Below are 19,266 nucleotides of genomic sequence, written 5' to 3' on the forward strand. Positions count from 1 at the left end.
CGGGCAAAGTCATATGGGAAAGCAAACTGCTTTCCTTAGCTCCAGTACCCTATCCCCTGCTGTGTGCACTACCAACATCGCATCAACTTTCTGTGAAACTCACTGGGATGGCTACGTGATTAGGTCTGATATCTCTCTGTAGAGAGATAAAGCTCTCTATCTGAAAAGTGATATTAATATTATTGATGCCTTTTAAGGGAACAGGTCATACCATCTTTTGGAATTTGTTAAACGCATTATACATGTCTGCTTTTTCCTTCCTGGTGCATTAGGATGCTTTCCTAAGTATCTTAAAACTTCATTAAAGTATTACCTAAGTGCTGCTGATTAGCCTTGGTGTTCCCTTCTTATAGAAGGAAAAAAAAAAACAACATACAGTGCAGAAGAACAAGGGAGCTCCCCTCACTTGCGCTTACACACAGTTGCATGAGCATATGGCATCATTTCTGATTATAGTTCCAGGTGAAAGAAAGCCTGCAGTTTATGCTTCAGCACAGCACTGATTTGTGTAGTAATAACAGTTTCTGGGTAGGTTCCAAGGAGCTTGGCCTGATGTAAATATCTCCCACATACACATCCTTTAGAAGACAATTTTTTTCTGTAAACTGTGGTACATCTTTAAGTAGCCAGACTTGAGACTTCTTCAGGTCCACTTCCTTTCCCTGGAGAGTCAAGGATTAAGGTAACCAGCAACTCTAGCACAACCAGTCTCCTTGAGGAGTGAGTTTGTCTGTACTGTGTCTGTGGGATATTCAAGGTGATGGTAAATACGGGTCTGGGATCTTGATACTGCATTAAGTGCTATTTTTTTTGGTACTGGAAGACATTGTTAACAGTAGAGGGATGTGCCTGTTTGCAGTTGAGGCTATTACTTGGTTTCTACTTTAAACAATTTTATACTTCAAAACTGTTAATTATGGTGCTGCCTTGGTATGGCCCGAGATTTGGCTAGTAGCAAGCAAGCAAGGCACTGCAGAGCTGGAGACTACTCCACAAAGTTTATCTGTCCTCTTGTACGTGAGGCTATGTGTTGAGGAAGTGGGCTTCTGAAAAGTAGAATGTGAATAAGAATATATGATGCAGGTTAAAAGCTTTTCAGAAAGTAGCGTTAACTGTAGCCGTCAGACTAGTGCCCTTTCTTTTGTGATAGGCAAGAGAAGCCACTGCAAACTGTCCATGCTCCAAAAGGCTTTTTTCCTCACAGCCAGCACTGGAAATGGACAAGGATCAGAAGATTGAGTATTGTGGTACACTCAGCCCTTGATGTGGGCTAGTGAGTACATCAAGCCTTGTGCAAACAAGTATGTAATCCACTTAGTCAAACTGGTACAAAGTCTTGTATTTGTTAAGCAATTTGGCTTTGGTTTGCTGTGCTTAAGCTGTAAAACTGCCTTTTTCAGTGCAGAGCAGGGCTCTGTGAGCAACCCTAGCCGAAGGCACTGAAATGCTGCAGCATCTTGACTCGGTTGTCAGGCATTTCTGGGACTTCAGCTGGTTGTGCCGCACAGCCTGCGGTATGGAGGTGTCGCAGGAATCACCACGCACCACGGCAGTGCATTTGTCAGGGTGAAATCCCAGTTACCAACTACAAAGGGCTCCCCTTCTTTTCCTGCCGGGACCCATGGAAGGTCACATGAAGCCACGTAGCCGTGGGTAGGAGAAACGTTTTCCTGGCATCTGTGACCTGTCTTGATATCTGTGCCCAGAATCCCACAGAGCTCACAAGTCAGCTTGTTTTCTTTCAACTTCTTTGGAGGTTGCTCTGCACTGAAGCTGATTCCTTCAGACACGGCTGTGTGTGCTCTCAGAGGCCACAGACTGATGTCATGTTAATGTTGGTGCTGGAGTTTCTGTGCCATGAACAGCTAGTTTTATATGAAGCCACTGTACTGTTATCTGACCCTTTGCAGCATTGCCTTCTGCACCATTCCTGAATGTCTGGACAAGCTCTGTACGCACCATGAAATCTAAATTACCATGTCTTTGCAGAGGCTGAGTGAGACTGCTTGGGTCTGGAAGGACATGGCCATTCTCCAGTTTCATTTCTGCGTATAGAGAGGAAGAGATCTGCTCTGTGAATTACCATGAATCCTTACATTAGAAAGGTGGAAGTTTCAGAAATGCTGTTTGTTCAAATCCCAAGCTGTGTGTGTCTTGATTAACAAAAAGGTAAAGGCGATAAAGTTATATTTAATCCAATCATGCAAAGGAAACCCTTGTCCCAGTCAGTAACCCGCTCCTCTGGTGGATTCCCATATTTTGAGCAAACAGTTGATTCTTCGTAGTGAAAGCTGATGCTTGTCAGCCTGGTCTTGATTAATGCCTTCCTACTTGCTTTGTCTGAGTTACAGTAGCCTTCCTGAAATTCAGTATGTTTTGCCTTACAATAGGGAAGAGTTGTTCTGCAATACAGCGTGGTATACAGTAGGGGAGAGTTGGTCTGCAATACAGCAGAAGGTGGGCTCAGGAAAAAGCAAGTAACTCAAATTTCCATAAAGTCAGAGAAATCAAGGCTAGACAGGACCATTTGCTCGTCTACTCTGATTGCTTTACACATCAAGCCACAATTTTTCACCTGTTTACTTTACATGTTCAGCCTAATAACTTGCACTTAATCTATGCAACTATTCAAAAAAAAAAATTATGCAACGGAACCAAAGCTGCACAACTCTGCTAAGTGCTGATGCTACACTAACACTGATTTCTGAACAACAGAATAGATTCAGGAAATGGAACGTGCCTCTTTAAAGTACTACTTGGAGTAAAGGAGGCAGTTTTGCATTTTGCATTCACTTACCATGTGAAATATTTCATATGTTACTTCTGCTAATGCCTTTGGACAGTAGGTTTTAGTCATATTTTAATGTGGGGTTCAGCTTTTCTGTTGTGCTTTGAGTTGGTTTTGGTCTTTTATAGTCTCAAGATGGTCTAACAACTAAAGGATAGCCAGTAAAACTCCCCTAGCTTAACTAAGCTGCAGATCTTCACAGAGGGGCTAGTGAAAGGTGCGTTGAGCTTTGTTCAAGATCCTTTCAACGAGCCTGAAGGAGCAATAATAGAGCACATAGCTGGTGTGCAGATGCAAATCAAGAGAGGTATTTATTGGTGTACTAATCAGTCCATTGAAAAGTAAGTAGCCTTACTAATCTGCCTGCCTCTTCATTTTTCTGAGAGATCACCCATAATGTTCAATTTGGACAAACCAGCCAACCTTTAAATAGAAAAGTCACCTTTTAAATAAAAAAAAAAAAAATTCACAGTGGGCTTTGGTTTTCATTCTTTCGCTTCCAAGATGCACAAATATTAATGAGATCCTTGAAGCACGCTGTTTTCTATAGCAGCACAGCAGTGGATGTAAAGGTGGCACTTAATCATACTGGAAGTTGTCCAAAAGAACAGGTAAGGATCAAAAAGGCTTTCATTGATCACAATGATGTGACAACAGCTTCAGTGGTAGGAGCAATTCAGTGTTTGTTTGGTTGGGGTTTTTTTTGCTAACAATACAGCCTGTTTTGCTGAGAATTGTAGAAGTGGTGAACCTTCATCAGACATACAGTACTCTAATGCTTCAGCCCTAGGGGATCTGGAACAAGTCATCCTCTTGACTGTGAAACACTGCACTTTGAAAGACCAAACCTAACTCATTGATGAAAAACATACTACTTGGAAAGAGGAAATTAGGATAATATGTAAAAATCACTACCGATGTAACCATGAATAACAGGTAGTACCAGGCAATACAGCTAATCATCCATATATGCCACTAGCAAATACAGACCAATAACTGAGTGCAAGAAAATCTGGGACAACGCTTAGTCTGAGAAATGCATCAGCTCAGACATAGAGTAAGTAGAACAGTGTGAAGATGTTCTAGTGGGAATTGTAGCTCTTGCGCTACTGTTGGGGGGTAATGATGATTTGAGATACACCAATAGGTGACATGTACCTTCAGAAGTGCTCTGAAACTCCCTTTACGTGACCAGATATACTTTGAAAAGTGAGGTTCTTGTATTGCTTCACAGAAATACTTGGCAATACTTTTAGTTGTGCTAACTAAACGGTATGTATTTATGAATGTGTTTGTATTCATAAAGAAGTAGGAGTTAGTTTTCAAAAACGAGTTTACTGCAGATGTTTCCATTTTCCTCAGAAATCCTCTGTTTTTTTTTCCGAGGAAGACCAGACAGGTGTCTCTTCATTGCTTCAAAATTAAAAAAAAAAAAAAAAGTTACATTTCTAGCACTCTCTGCTGTCCAGACTTCCTCCAAAACACCCCTAGCTTAGAACTGCCCTGAATTCTTCAGTCTTTGGCTCTCCCAAGGGTCCCTGCCTTCCCTGAGCTTGGATTTTAGATGATCCATCAACCCTTCCTTCCCACAAAAACAGTTTCTTCTGTCACACACAAACCTGAAATGCTCTTGGGTGTCCGCGGGAGCTCTAAAACCCTACAATTTCACACTCATTAAGCCCCTTAACTTTCACTAGAGCCAGATTTGGTGCTGCTCTGTCGTTTTGCTTCTTGCCTCTTTCCCTACTTGCAGCGCTGGGAAAAGGGGTGCAAAGGGTCAGGAGTTTTTTTGGCTCACCCAGCTAAAAGCAAGGCAGCGGCTGCAAGAAGCGCGTGAGGCCTTTGTGGCGGAGCACCTCTCCATCCTCTCTGTCACCGATTCCCAGACAGGCAGGAGCAATGCCGGGCACCATGCGTTGCACTCAGCTATCCCAACACAGTGTCAGGAGCCATAAGGTGCAGTTATGCTTTATGTGGCAAGTTCTGTCTCAAAGAGTCATCTCTGTGAGGAGCAGCTCGCTGTGCTTTTGACAGGTCACCAAACTAATCTAAATGAACAGATCACGTTCTGTGCTTTGGAGGCTGCTGGCAGCAAACTGAACCACCCAAGAATTTTTCTGGAATTGTGGATAATGAGATAACAGGTACTGGATTCTTATAAATTTAAAAGTTTGGGTTTTACTTTTTTTCAGTGCCTTCTCTCGTGCCAGATCAAACTGAGAGACCGGGACGCAGCGGATGAAAAGTGTCTGCGGGGTCTGCAAAAGACCAGTCAAGTGCAGTAGTGGGAAGGGGGGAAAGAGAGAACGAGGAGATCAATCTGTAACTGACTGTGAACAATCAATTGAGATAACCCACTACCTTCGGACCAGCCGAAAAGCTGTTGCTACCCTGAAGCTATTTATAACTCCCTCTTTTGAGTCCCTCAAGGTTATGGTGAATTGCGGCGTTTCTCTCACACGCACACACACCCTCTCCCTAGTTTTGTCTTGGCACTGTATTCCGTCCCTAATTCCGACAGCGAGCTGAAAGCCACGATGGCAAAGACACGCCTTTAAGTATGGGGCAACCATCCGCCCCGCGCGGCCCCGCTGCATTCTGGGAGGCAATATGCAAATCAAGAGGAGCCGCCCCCACGGGCGGCGTGAGATACCGCACAGATACCGATAAGCACCGATTCACATAGTTTATTTTCCCCCGGGCTTCCCTCCCCTGCCTCGAGAGGGTTGCTTTTGCCGTGGGAACACAGCCCGTCCCTTCTGTGCCAGGCACAGCTGTGCTCTCTCCTTCCGGATATGGAAGCAACTGATAATTAATCACTCTAATGGCTACCTTTTTACTTCCCTGGGGTTCTTGAAGGAAGCCGGGTTTATCCTGAGTTTGGAGGGCTTCTCTTGGATTTTCCTCTAAAGGCCTGCAGGTACTTGTCTCCGTTGGCCGTTAGGTCTGGTGTGATTCTTCATTGGGAGCATTTCCATAATTTACTTCACTGAATGCTTCCCAGCCGAGCCTCTCTTCAAACTCTTGAAAGTTTCCACATGTGCCAGGATATGTTCTGGTTAAAATCTGTTCTGCTTAAAGGACGGGCAGGGGAACGTAACAGTTTTATCCCCATGGTCCTGCTCTGGTGGATGTACACGCCCAAGCTGCATGTCATTTTAGCATTCACTGCAGAAAAGATGCAAGTATTCTGTTCTATAAGCTCCCAATACCTATGCAAGAGGAAGCTTGACTACGTATCCCTCATCCATTGCTATGCTTTCATAATGTCTCCTCCTTATCCCTTCTCAGAGCCGTGGCAGTAGGTGCTCTTTTCTGAAGGAGAAAGGCAGTCTCCCAGGCTCTTTTCTGAGCAACGGTTTTTGCACCACCTGTGGAGAGGAGCCCCTGTGAGACTGATGGAGTAAATCTTTAAAAAACCCAGTGGCTGCCTTGGATCTGGAGTGACCCATGACTAGGGACAGTAGGATGAGGTAGGCAGAACTGACTGTAACAGGAAAGAAAACTCGTCACTGTCAAAAAGACAGTTTTCAGAAGGGCTCTGTGTTATCTTGATAAATCAGTCAGATGAACTCTCTCAGCAGCAGTAAAACCTGAAACACAGAAGACGGTAAAGCAGAGAGAAATCCTTCAAGAGCTACACTTGCTGTACTTGGTTTGGAATCATACGATAAATCTTCCCTGCGTTTTCCCCTGAATGTTTTTTTTTTTTAATGCTGAAAATACTCATCTGTAGAGAAGATATGTTGCAAAAGGATGGGGATTAGCAAAGGATAGATGCTTAAATGTTTGGGTGGATTACTGGTAGCAATAATTTCACTTTTTGTTTTGGAGCAGGAGCTGCAGTATTATTAGCTATGCGAAACTAAAACCTTCATATCTGACCTTTATCTTGCGTTTTCAGAGCATGGGCTGCAATTAAATATAGTCACAGATAATCGCTGAGATTCTACGCTCCTGCACTTTGATATCAATTTATTCTTCCTTCTTTTCTTCTATGAAAGCTTTATTATGTATCAGTACTACAAACTGAGTAAGTTCTAGTCTGTTTGATTTAATTTGGGTTTCTTTTTTGCTTGCTTATTAGAGGATCAAGGACTCAGATCTTTATCTGACCAGCTTTCTCTTCTGGAACCAATCACCAGAACACAGATCAGGTCTGACTTGTTGCCTAGTCCTGCTTACAGTGAGAACTCTCTACAACAGCAGGAAATATTGGAAATTATTTGTAGTCCATGGTGCCATTGTATTGGGTTTGCGTGGCAAGGTTTTGGTATTGGGAGGGCTACAGGGGAGGCTTCCATGAGAAGCTGCCAGAAGCTTCTCCTATGTCCAACAGAGCCAATGCCAGCCAGCTCCAAGATGGACCCATCGCTGGCCAAGGCTAAGCCCATCGGGAACAGTGATAGCACCTCTATGATAATATATTTAAGGGGAAAAAACTGCTGCGAAAACAGCAGCTGAGAGAGGAATGACAATATGTGAGAGAAACAGCTCTGCAGACACCAAGACCAGTGAAGAAGGAGGGAGAAGAGGTGCTCCAGGCACCGGAGCAGAGATTCCCCTGCAGCCTGTGGTGAAGACCATGGTGAGGCAGGCTGTGGTCCTGCAGCCCATGGAGGTCCATGGTGGAGCAGAGATCCACCTGCAGCCCGTGGAGGACCCCACGCAGGAGCAGGTGGATGCTCAAAGGACACTGTGGCCCTGTGGGAAGCCCACACTGGAGCAGACTCCTGGCAGGACCTGTGGCCACGTGGAGAGAGAAGAGCCCACGCTGGAGCAGGTTTGCTGGCAGGGCTTGGGGACCCATGCTGGATCAGTCCATTCCTGAAGGACTGCACCCCGAGGAAGGGACCCACACTGGAGCAGTTTGTGAAGAACTGTAGCCTGTGGGAAGGACTCACATCAGAAAAGTTTATGAAGGACTGTCTCCATGGGAAGGACCCCAGGCTGGAGCAGGGGAAGAATATGAGAAGTCCTCTCCCTGAGGAGGAAAGAGCAGCAGAGACAACGTGTGATGGACTGACCACAGCCCCCATTCTCTGTCCCCCTGCGCCGCTGTGGGGGAAGAGGTAGAGAAAATGAGGAGTAAAGTTAAGCCCAAGAAGAAAGGAGGGTTGGGGGCAAGGTATTTTTAAGATTTAGTTTTATTTCTCATTATCCAACTTAGCTTTGATTGATAATAAATATTTTTTTCCCCAAGTCGAATCTCTTTTGCCTATGATGGTAAATTACTGAGTGATCTCTCCCCGTTCTTATCTCAACCCATGAGCTTTTTGTTCTGTTTTTTCTCCCCCGTCCAGCTGAGGAAGGGAGTGATAGAGTGGCTTTCATGGGCACCCAGGGTCCAGCCAGGGTCAACCCACCATAGCCATTCATTGTGGCAAGAGAAATTTTCATTAAAAAGTAATTGTTTGTAAAGTTGATTTATTTTATCCACACTGTTTTGCTCTTCTGAAATTTGTTGGGTGTTTTTTTTTTTTTCCTAAGGGAATGTTTCATTGTACTGTAACTATTTTATTCCAGCTAGTATGCTCCATATGTTTCCACTTATTTTTATTTTTATACTTGCTGATAATTAGGTCCATACCTTCAGTAACTGTAAACCAATATTTCCTTATTAACTTCAATTACTGTTAGCTGTTATTTACATCAAAAAAGCACCCACGTGCCTCAACAAAACCAGCACCTCCTCTGACAGACGCCACTACAAACAACAGGCAAGAGACACTTGCCTGCAAGCTCCTCAAGGCAGAGATTTAATGCATTCTGATTTACATCAGCCACAGTCCTTGGAGTATTGACAGGGCTAGGACGGTGACAGGGAATGATACACACTTATTGCAGCGTGTTCCTAAAGCATGTCTCCTTTAGATGTCTAACCCACCATTGTTTTAAATTGGTGCGGAACCACTTCCTAAATTATAGATCTGTATTTTCGAGACCATAGAGAAAATTACTCCATGTGACACTTTTAGCAGAACTTCATTCTGAGGCCATGTAAGACTTAGTTTTCCCCTACTCAGTGTTTCAGTCCTAAGAGAGATAACCTGTAACACTGTGAAAACATTTCATGTTTTCTGAGGTGAGAATAAACTGTGAAGTATCTGGAATTACACAACATGTCTATTTTTTTCTTGCATAGCTTCCATACAATTTAGAGTTTGGGAAGACTCTCTCCCCATTGGGAATTAATTAAAATTGCTTTATTTAATCTCTGCGGACTATAGGTATTTGTATATTCTGAGTCTTCTAACACCTTTCCCTAGGGAATGCTTGTTGAAGAAATATCTCAGCTTTTTCAGCGGAGATAATGATGTCGTGTATTTGCAATTATTATTTCTTACGCTAAGCATCTAAGTTAATACTTCCAGAATTTGGTTTAAACAACAAAAAAAACTTCGAGTGGAAGGATAACTTCCTGTAGGGAGAAGGTACTATGTTTAACTGTACTTTCAGCTATGTTCTATTCAAAATGTTTGTTTTGCCTTAATGACATAATTTTATAATCCTTTAGCCTTATGCTACTTCCCTATCACTCAGCTAGAAGAAATTGAGTAAATTTCACAAGAAACTTGGTCATATCATGAGGAAGATTATTTTTTAATTATTTTTGTTTACCACACTCGACTCTTGAAGGATTATGGTGTAGATGTTGTGGCCAAAACAATCGTGATTAGTCTAAAGGCTGATGTGAGGGCTAGGGAGGCAACAGTTTTCCTTCTGCAGCTTGATTTGGGGACAATCCTTTTCCCTCCTGTGTAGGTGTAGATAACATTTTGGTAGAAAATAGCAATATTTCTGTTCATTTCACTGGTGTAGAGAGGCAGGGGTGCACTGAAAGCATCAGCTGTAAGTCTGAGGAGGACACCCACCACTACGCAAGGGCTTCCCCTGGAGAGTTACTGTCCCAGTAGGCAGAGCGGGCTCTGCTGCGGTGTGGTGAAACTCCGTGGTGCTGCAGGAAGGAGAATATTTCCTTCTCACCAAGAGGAAGCAGCTCTCTAGCAGTCACCTCTAAGACTGGGAGGCCGATGACAGGATTTTGTCTTCCCAGTGGAAATTCAATACAGTCTCAAGTCAGTTACTGTAACCATTTTTTCTTGGTCTGCTGAACTCCAGAGGTCTGGGACAGAAAAAGCCAGTGGCTCCACAAACAACCTACTCTGATCCTAAAAAGACCTTTGAGTCTGGGAGAAGTGCTTCAAAATTCCTAATGAAATTTCCACTTGGGTGAACAAACTAAAAACATGTGGCTGCATGTGCCAATACATCTTTCACTATCACTGACCTTTGTATTGCATTCATTTGTGTGAGCCTCAGCTGTTGCAGTTTATATCACACAATAATAAAAAGTTCACTAGCTTTTGTTTTACAATATTCTAGTAATTAATGTTCTAATAATTGATATTCTGAGCGATTAATAGAATCAATCTATAAAATTTCATTTCAAACCTAGCAACTGGATACCAATTTCACAGGCTCAAAATGTTATGAAGAGAAGGAATTTTCTAGAAATATAGTCATTACGCAAATATAAAAGACATTCTTTGGCATTCTTGCCTCCAAACATAAGGTACAGTGTAAAGACTTTTCGTCCAAAATACATATTGAGCTGACAGTTGTATTTAGTAGGAATTTGCTTACTGATCCAGTGACGGCAAAGCCAGCCATGAGATGTAATCAGCAGAGCTGGCTAACACGTTCTTAGAGGACTCCCAAATACTTAAAGTCAGAAAGTCCTAATGTTTAAAAATTAAGTTTAAATTTTAAAACCCTCTTACCCTCCTCAATTCACAGCAGCTTATTTTTTGAAGGAAATGCATTGAGGCTGACCTTTTCCTACATTTCTAGTAATAGCATACCTGCAGTCTTTTCTGTTTACAGTGATTGCCTGTTCTTCTGCTCAAAATTTGTGACCTCCAGGAAGTTTCCAGGGATCAGCAGGCTGAACTCTACATTTAGGGCATACGTACTACCCCAAGTTTTGTACAGGCCTCCTAGATGGGGACGAAACTTAGTCATTGCTTGTGTTTGAGAAGAAGGTGGGTTGTTAAAGCTTTTTAAAACAATGTTAACACTATTGTACATCAGAGGTTTGCTGAACTGAGTCACAACGAGGACCTGTGCTGCGTCAACAGGGTTAGTAAGAAAATTTAACTTTCACTCCTCAGTGTGTCTGAGTTTAAGAAAAGGCCTCCACAACTGAAGGAGGCAAAAGACAGAGTATGGACATTAGAAGGTAATTTTTAAGCTGCTCACATCCAGTAAGAGAAGATGTTAGAAACTTGCAGTCACATACTAGTGAGTCTTAAGAAACAAGACAGTATATTGCCTTCATAGCCAAATCCCTGTGAAGCTCAGCGTATCAGTAATTAAACTGGATGCAAGGAAAAGAACTGCCGATGATGACAAAAAGAAAATAGCCAATACTCTATTTATGCCCACAGATCCCTATTCAACCCTGGCAGCTGGCTCAGGTACATTGGGATGACTCTTGCCAACAGACGTGATGTGTTGGGAGGGGTGGCAGGGACGTACGGCACGCCGAAACGAGGGAGAAGATTCACCCTGCATGTGACCGCTGTAGAGATCCTAGGGAGGATTCCGCTGGGTCTCACTTATTTAAGAGGCTTTCCTTAAATATGAGCGTGCTTGCCTGGAGGATGTAGCAAATGGGAGGGAGAAGTGGTTATAAAACAGACTCAAGATTGGGTTTCCAAGGTGGGAAAAGGAGGAGAAAATCCCTGTGAAACCAGAGCAGACTAGAATCATACATGGTAAAATAATTTTAAAAAAAGATTAATTCCTATGAATGCAGTGATGAATAATGCAGGCGTCTGTCCTCACACACTGGATATTGCCTAGGTTTTATTAAATACCTCTGCAGTAACACAGATTTTACGCAGCACTCTGTATCAGAGCAGGATGGGTCAGACATGGCCTCTCTCGCCACAGACATGGCAGCGCAGAGGTGTTATGCCAAGGTGGATGTTGCAGCATTTGAGAGAACAGGCTGCCTCTCCACCGGGATTCCGGTGGGCACGGCTGGATGGGCAGCAGGCACCTGGTCGGCAGCTCAGCAGAGAGATGGCTCACATATTAACTCCCATCACTTGGCAGCAGGCTCTCAGCATTGCCCCCGAGACGCGTATCCCGTGGGATTTTGGACGGCTGTGTCCCCGCGGTGGGGAGGGGAGGGCTCATGGGTGGGGGAGTTCTTCGGGCCCTATGATGGAGACAGAGCTGAGTGTTTCCAACCACCACACCCACTGCAGGGCTGGGAAAGGGAGCACAATTTTTATCACATAGATTAACAGTGCTAAGTCAAATATTAATACATGGCAAAGGAGAGTTATTGGAAGGCTATCTTCGGCCCTCACTAAGAGGCCTCTCCACCCTTGGAGAAAGAATGTAGTGAAATACCTGTAGGGGGGAAATTGGGAACTGGTAAAGAAAATCCTGAAGAAGGAAAAAAATATATATATTAGATTTAAATCTATGTCAGCATGCAGGTTTCTACTGATATATTCACGTCATTTTAGTTTATGGAAGGGTACGTGGTTCTTGATTTCCACAGCTGTGCCTGCAGGGCAGCATGTGAACACAAGTGAGCTCTCACCACCTTTGCGTGTTCAGCGTGCGTGTTCGGGTTGTGGAGACGGTAATAGGAGTATATAATGCAACTTTGTCTCCACACCTCAGACCACAAAAGGAATTTTTTGTTTGCACACTATGTATTTGTGGGGCTATGAGGCATATATAAGGTAGATATAGCTAGAAGGAAGACAGTGGGGAAAAAAAGGGGTAAAGGAAAAGAAAGATAAAAAGGAACAATAACATTTTAGTTAGCAGTCTTCAATAATTGAATAAATGCAGATTTCAAATAGATGAGAAATGCTGATATAAAGAGCCTACAGGAGAATGAATCTGTAGTGGCTGGGGATATGTTCCTCTCAGCACAATTAGCATCTCAGAGCTGACTTAAAAAAACCCCAACACATAACCCCCCAGTCTAGAAAGAGAGGGCTGAGACGGCTTGAGGCTAGAAGCTTTGAGCAGTCACCTGTGGGAAGCGATCATCAAAGAAATATTTGAGGATCGTGACAACTAAAAATTAAATATCTTTCTGCAAAAAGTGAGGGTCTCAGTTGCTGTTATTCTCTCACAATCAAATGGTACATTTGCTTAAAGCACTCAGAGTAGAAACTCTTGTGTCTTATATGTGAAAGGTTTAGGCAGTCATCACTTAATTTTTGCTATTTATCCTTTTGACTATTATTCTGTTTCATTAATCTGTGAAAAGCATGCTTGAAGTTATAAGTATCATGTATTAGAAATCAAAGCCATATAATTAAAGCAGAATCTCAGGTAAGTGACTCCTCTTTCCTCCTCTGCCCCCAGCAGTGAGTAACTCTTTCAACTGCCATTGCAGAAATGCCTTTGAAGCACAGTGCCTGTGTTGTTAACAATGGTAAAAATGGAATAAGTAGCAGGCACTGGCTTCTCAAAGAGACTGGGAAAGAAAGCATAGTTCATGAGGGATTAAGATTTAAAAATACGTTCTTGTCTTGATGCGCATTTATTCCAGAAAATCAGAGGCTAACAAAAAAGGTTGTCAGCTTACAAAGTAAAGGGAACAGGACCTACAAAATATGTTAAAGTCACTGAAGCACTTGAAAAAGCAGAAGCAGAAGGTTGAATTACAGGTGTGTAGTGTTGGAAATATTCCTGAACCCGGCCAGCTGCATCCCTGCTTTGTCCTGCCCATTTGAGCTCTATACAAATGTTATTTCTTTAATGTTTGATTGCCAGTGATATTAAAAAATATGCAGAATTTCATGTAGCAAAAGACTAGTCAAGTGCAGCAGTGGGAGTGGAGAAATAACAAAGAAATCTGTAACTGACTGTGATCAATTAATTATAAATACCACTGCCATCGGACCAGCCGACACAGTGTTGCTGCAGGAAAATTATTTATAGCTCTCAGGACGGTACACTATTGTAGTTATGATGGCACTGCTAGCACCCGGATTTTGCAAAATGAAATGATCGGAGTTTTCTCTTTTGAAAATAATGCTGCTGGATCGATCTTAAAACACAACGTTTAATATATTTTGTGTGGACCTTTTCCCTTAGGCAACAGCAGACAGCGTTGCATGATGGGTAAGTGATATGCAAATAAGTGGCATCGGGCCATAAATTGAAAACCGCTAAAAACAGTGCTGGTGTCTCATTCTTCTTTAAGCAGCAAAGCAGGCGTTACAGATGATTTCTGATAGGAGGAAAACAATTGTTTTCAGATCATCTTTAACAAGTGAAGTGCGCAGGATTTAGGTGAGCAGTCCTGCGCCGAGTACCGTGCTCTGCACCCGCATTCCTGCATCCACAGCCCTCCAGAGACACACAAACAGCATCACGCACGTATCCATACGAATATATTCTTTCAGTTACATCTGCTGTGGCTTATACCACAAATACCTTTCTCTATTCAAGAGGGGCTGCTGAAGCCATAGCTCCCTGCTTCACAGCACATCAGTGCTGCAGATGAGGAGGCGGAGAGGCCGGTAGCAAACAGGCATGGATGGGATCCGGATCTCAACAGTTACTAAGAAACTATTCTTGCAAACAGAACTTTCCATTTAGGGATAAAATAAATACCTCAAAAAAGTCTTTTAAAAAATTTTTCCGTCTCTTTTTCTTCTCCCCTGATGATGTTAGAGCCAAAGTGCTTCAAGGAAAAAGCATCTCCAAAAGGCACAGTTTCAGTGACATCCTCTGCTTGCAAATGAAATTGGCTGAAGAAGGATCTTCCCTCTGCCCCAGACACTCCCACATCCACCTGCTCCTCAGGGATAACAGTTTCTGCAGCAAAACGTCACACCCCAGGGAGCAAATGGCCTCAGTTTTGAAAACCAGAATGTAGAGGGCCCTGGTTAGTGCAGATCAGCTCAGCCATACAGTTTACAGTGCAGCTCTCCACAAGAGAGAGCACAGCTGTGAGGGCAACAAGCCACAACACCAGAGCAGGAGCTCTTCTACCCCCCAAACTCACCATAGAATCATGGAACGGTTAGGGTTGCAAGGGACTTTAAAGATCATCTAGTTCCAAGCCCCTGCCATGGGCAGGGACACCTTCCACTACATCAGGTTGCTCAAAGCCTCATCCAGCCTGGCCTTGAACACTTCCAGGGATGGGGCAGCCACAACTTCTCTGGGCAGTCTGGTCCAGTGCCTCACCACCCTAATCATAAAGAATTTCTTCCTTAGATCTAATCTAAGTCTACCCTCTTTCCGTTTAAAGCCATTGCCCCTTGTCCTATCACTACACGCTCTTGCAAAATGTCCCTCTCCATCTTTCTTGCAGGCTAGAAGGCTGCTATAAGATTTCCCTGGAGCCCTCTCTCCTCCTGAACAACTCCAACTCTCTCAGCCTGTCCTCACAGGAGAGGTGCTCCAGCCCTCGGATCATCTTTGTGGCCCTCCTCTGGACTCGCTGCAACAGCTCCATGTCCTTCTTGTGTTGCGGGCTCCACAGCTGAACGCAGTACTCCAGGTGAGGTCTCACAAGAGCAGAGTAGAAGAGGAGAATCACCTCCCTCGACCTGCTGGTCACTCACTCACAGCTATTTCACTGTGTTGCAGTTCTTTTCACTGTTCCCTTTCTGGTTGCCTAGCAAAAGAGACCTGCAAGCAGTTCTACAGCCTCTTCTGCTGACCTAAGGCTAGGCTCCTGAGGTCAAACTTTTTCTCCACAATTCCTTGGTTGCATAGACCCCTCCTCTCCTTTGCACGAACATAGCTAATCCAGGAAAGTGATACAATGGCAAAGAATGCGTCAAATGTTACCTTTTCAGCCCAACGAGTTCACTGCTCAATTGCATAAGGGAAGTGAGGAAACATGGGAAGGATGAAATTGCCCTGGAAAATCTTCAGGAGCCTGATTTTAGATTGTCTTTAAACTGCTGTGTGTGCTGTAGCTCACTGTCTTATCTGAGGAGGAGGTTAAATAATCCTAAAGAAAGCAAATATCACTCCTACTGATTTCAGAAAGATTGGCTTCATATATCCCAGAGGCTCAATTCAGCTTGATGTCTATGATCTATCAGGCTTCTTTGGGCCATGAAAAGTGAAAATACAGACATTCTTTGCTCTCAAACCAAGCAGGCAGTCAGAATAGAAAATGGAATTATTTTCTAAAATTTGGAATAACATCTGAATTTCAAAATTTGGCCTGTTTGGCCAAATTCGGCCTCTATATTTGTAATACTAGGTTGGAACCAAAAGAACATGCTTCAGGTTTATTGTAGAGGAATACTGATGTCCTGATGGCACCACGACTAATGGATGAATTTCTTCAGAATAGTTCTGCACTTTCATCCCAATACCCGTTAAGCACCAGAATTTTTATGTTCTGAAACTAGATAAACCAGGAACTGAAGAGTCGTAGCTTCACCCAAATTGTTCTTTCTGACGATGCATCAGTCCATTGTGCTTGAGACCCAGCAAGCAGGTTCAACTTGAGTCAGAGAAAGCTTGGTATGACACAAGTACAAGCACTGAAGCAGTGTCTCTTTCATGGGAAACTAGTGACCAGCCTGCAATAACAGCCAGATCTCTTGGTTTTGGTCTACATCCTCAAACTCAGGACCTTTTTACCTTTCCTGATTTGTCAGGAAATCATAGTGAGTTTTTTTCCTCCTGCAGAGTTCTTCTGGCTACATAAACCTACTAAGCAGAAAGAGAGGCAGGGAAAAACAAAACAAAACAAAACAAAACCCAAAACAACAACAACAAAAAACAGTTCATTTGCACATTCCTTACATCAGTAATATTGTATTCAGGCTTTTCGAATGAATTCCTAATCAAACAACATCTTTTTAGACTATATCAGTGTTGGAACCCATTTCACTTGCTACTACTTCAAAATCTGTTTTCTGTGGAATTATCCCTTATCATGGCAGAGACCCGAAATATTTGTAAACCCTGGCAGACAACGGGAACCTTGGGCCAGCCCACAGGAAGGCACCAAGATTGGTCCTGTGCTCATTACTCCTAGCTTAATCTTTGGCCTTGTTCCAGTCGCATCTCCATGGGCTTCAAATCCAGTGTTATTTTAGCACACTAATTAGATACCTTGCAGCATGAACTGGGGTTCAGGCTAAAGCAGAGGGTATATGTCATCTTCTATACCACTTTTTTCTGTATACATGTAATAATACAGACTGGAGCCTTGCTATCTGTTCCAGAGGAACCCATTTACCATGGAGACTCACTTTGAATGTAATAGAACAAGTTTTTTATAAGAGCTCAAGAGGATTTCTTTATATAGTTCGTGCTAATTTGTTTGTTGCGAACCACTGCCCTTCCAACTAACCCTGTTAAGTTTAATGCTGACTTCTTCTCTCTCATTATCCACTATCTGTGTGTTCAGCTGTGTCTTTAGAGACTTAACCTACAATCAAAATATTTGACATGTTAAGTGGGAGACTTAATGTCGCTACAGAAACCTTTATGCTTACTTACGTATGCTTACTTTTAATTAATTTTGACAGACTGAAGAAAAGTGACAAAGACTGTACCGTGTGCTTCAAATACAGTGTGCTACACAGCATTCCAACATCTAGTGTTAGTGACGGGGCTATAGGCATTCACTAAAAGCAACAAATGACCTCACTCAACACTTCCACATGTATTGTAAACCACATTCCCAAGAGTGCTTGAGAAATGCAAGACAACATGCGATTCAGTAAGCGTGTTCACATCATCTTTACATCTGCCAATGTAAAGAATAAGAGGTGTCTCATTCTGTTGTGTAGGAACAGAAGAGTAACTAATGTTAGTCAAAGCATTCTCCTCAAGAAAAATAACTTCTCCTTGAGAAGAAATGTTTCATCAATTGCTGATCTTAGCAAACAATAATATAGCTCATATCTCAGAAAGGAATTTTGTTCATCAGGACACTCATTCAAAGCACTGAGAAGTAAAACTTCCTTGATTTCCATACAGCCTTAATCTATCTAAAGAAAATATAGGAGTCTGGAGCGAATAAACGACCCTTCCAAGTGATCTTATCTGGCAATAGGGTTGTAGTGGGTGGAGATAAGGTCCCAGACATCTCTTTTCTATTTTACCTTTTATTTTCTAAGAGCAACACATGTTTTATTTTTCATAACGTTTTCCTGAACGTCGCTGGACTCACAGTTTTAAAAAGCGTCACAACTGCGGCCAAGAAGTGGTAATAAACCCAGTGTTGGGTGATGTAGATTTCCCGCTGATGGCTGAGCTTCCCGATCAAAATCAACCAACTAAATATGACAGCATGGCATTCATTTTCTTCGAGATAACTTCTTTTTGTTCTCTGTGCCACGCCGTCAAGCTCTCTAATTTATTACAGACTTGCAAGTGTCCACCGAAGACAAAGTGATGTCAGAAGTCTAACTGAATTTCTCATTAGCATGTACTGCTTGCATTTTCTTCCCAGCAGTTTTAATAAGTCCATAATACTTCAGAATTATCAGAAACCATGAATAGCAGCAGAATAAAACACTAGACTTCGAAAAGCTCTGATTTTTTTTTTTTTTTTTTTTTTTTGTGTCTGTAAATGCAGTAGTAAATGGCAGGATATTTCAGGGATTGAAGGAGTGACCAGACAGGGACATGATATAGTTGAGCAGAGGGTCTTTGTTTCACCAAAGGGAAAGTCTATAAATTGTCGGTTATGTAATTGGAATTTTGAACAGAAACACCATCTTTTGAGCATTTCCAGACATGGGGAAAAATGTTTTTCTGACTTCTTGCTTTCTGGTTTAAAGGTACAGAGTGATTTAGCATGTTGAATCAGCTGAATGTTACAATTTATTAAGATTATTAATTCAGAGCAACAAGCTTTCCCACCTCTAAAGGCAAGAGATCATGACCAAAATATTTAAAGACTTGTAACATTCATGGTTATTAGCTTACTTGAAAATGATCTGTTCAGAGACTAAAGCTAATTTTATTTGCTCCTATTCCAACAGCTTTGGGAAAAGTCACCCGAAAATTGATTTCTGTCAATTTCAGACACGAAAATTATCTTGCCATTTATTTCGTTCTGACAGCCCTGACCATTACTACTCAGAAATTTTCATTTCAGTTTAAATTGCCTACCAATAAGTCTCTTGCTAGTCTCTGTACTTCATCTTTCTAATCGGACTCGTTCTTCCAAAGCTGAATTGATATTACAATTTCCTAATATATGATGACATGTCATTTTACTCAGGAACACACAGATGCTGAAATCTTAATACAGCAGTAATGTTATGCTCTGTATAAGCTGGTATATCAATTACATTTGTCATCTGGAACATCTCTGTAGAATTGCTTTCAGTAGGCCTGATCAGGGAATAAGACTGTCATGGTGAGAACAGGGATTTAAATACAAAAATACGAATGATGGCCGTGAATGCCAATATAGTCATGTTCCAAACCATCTCTGT

The sequence above is a fragment of the Tauraco erythrolophus genome, chromosome 7, assembly GCF_009769465.1.
Source record: "Tauraco erythrolophus isolate bTauEry1 chromosome 7, bTauEry1.pri, whole genome shotgun sequence".
In the NCBI taxonomy this organism is placed as follows: domain Eukaryota; kingdom Metazoa; phylum Chordata; class Aves; order Musophagiformes; family Musophagidae; genus Tauraco; species Tauraco erythrolophus.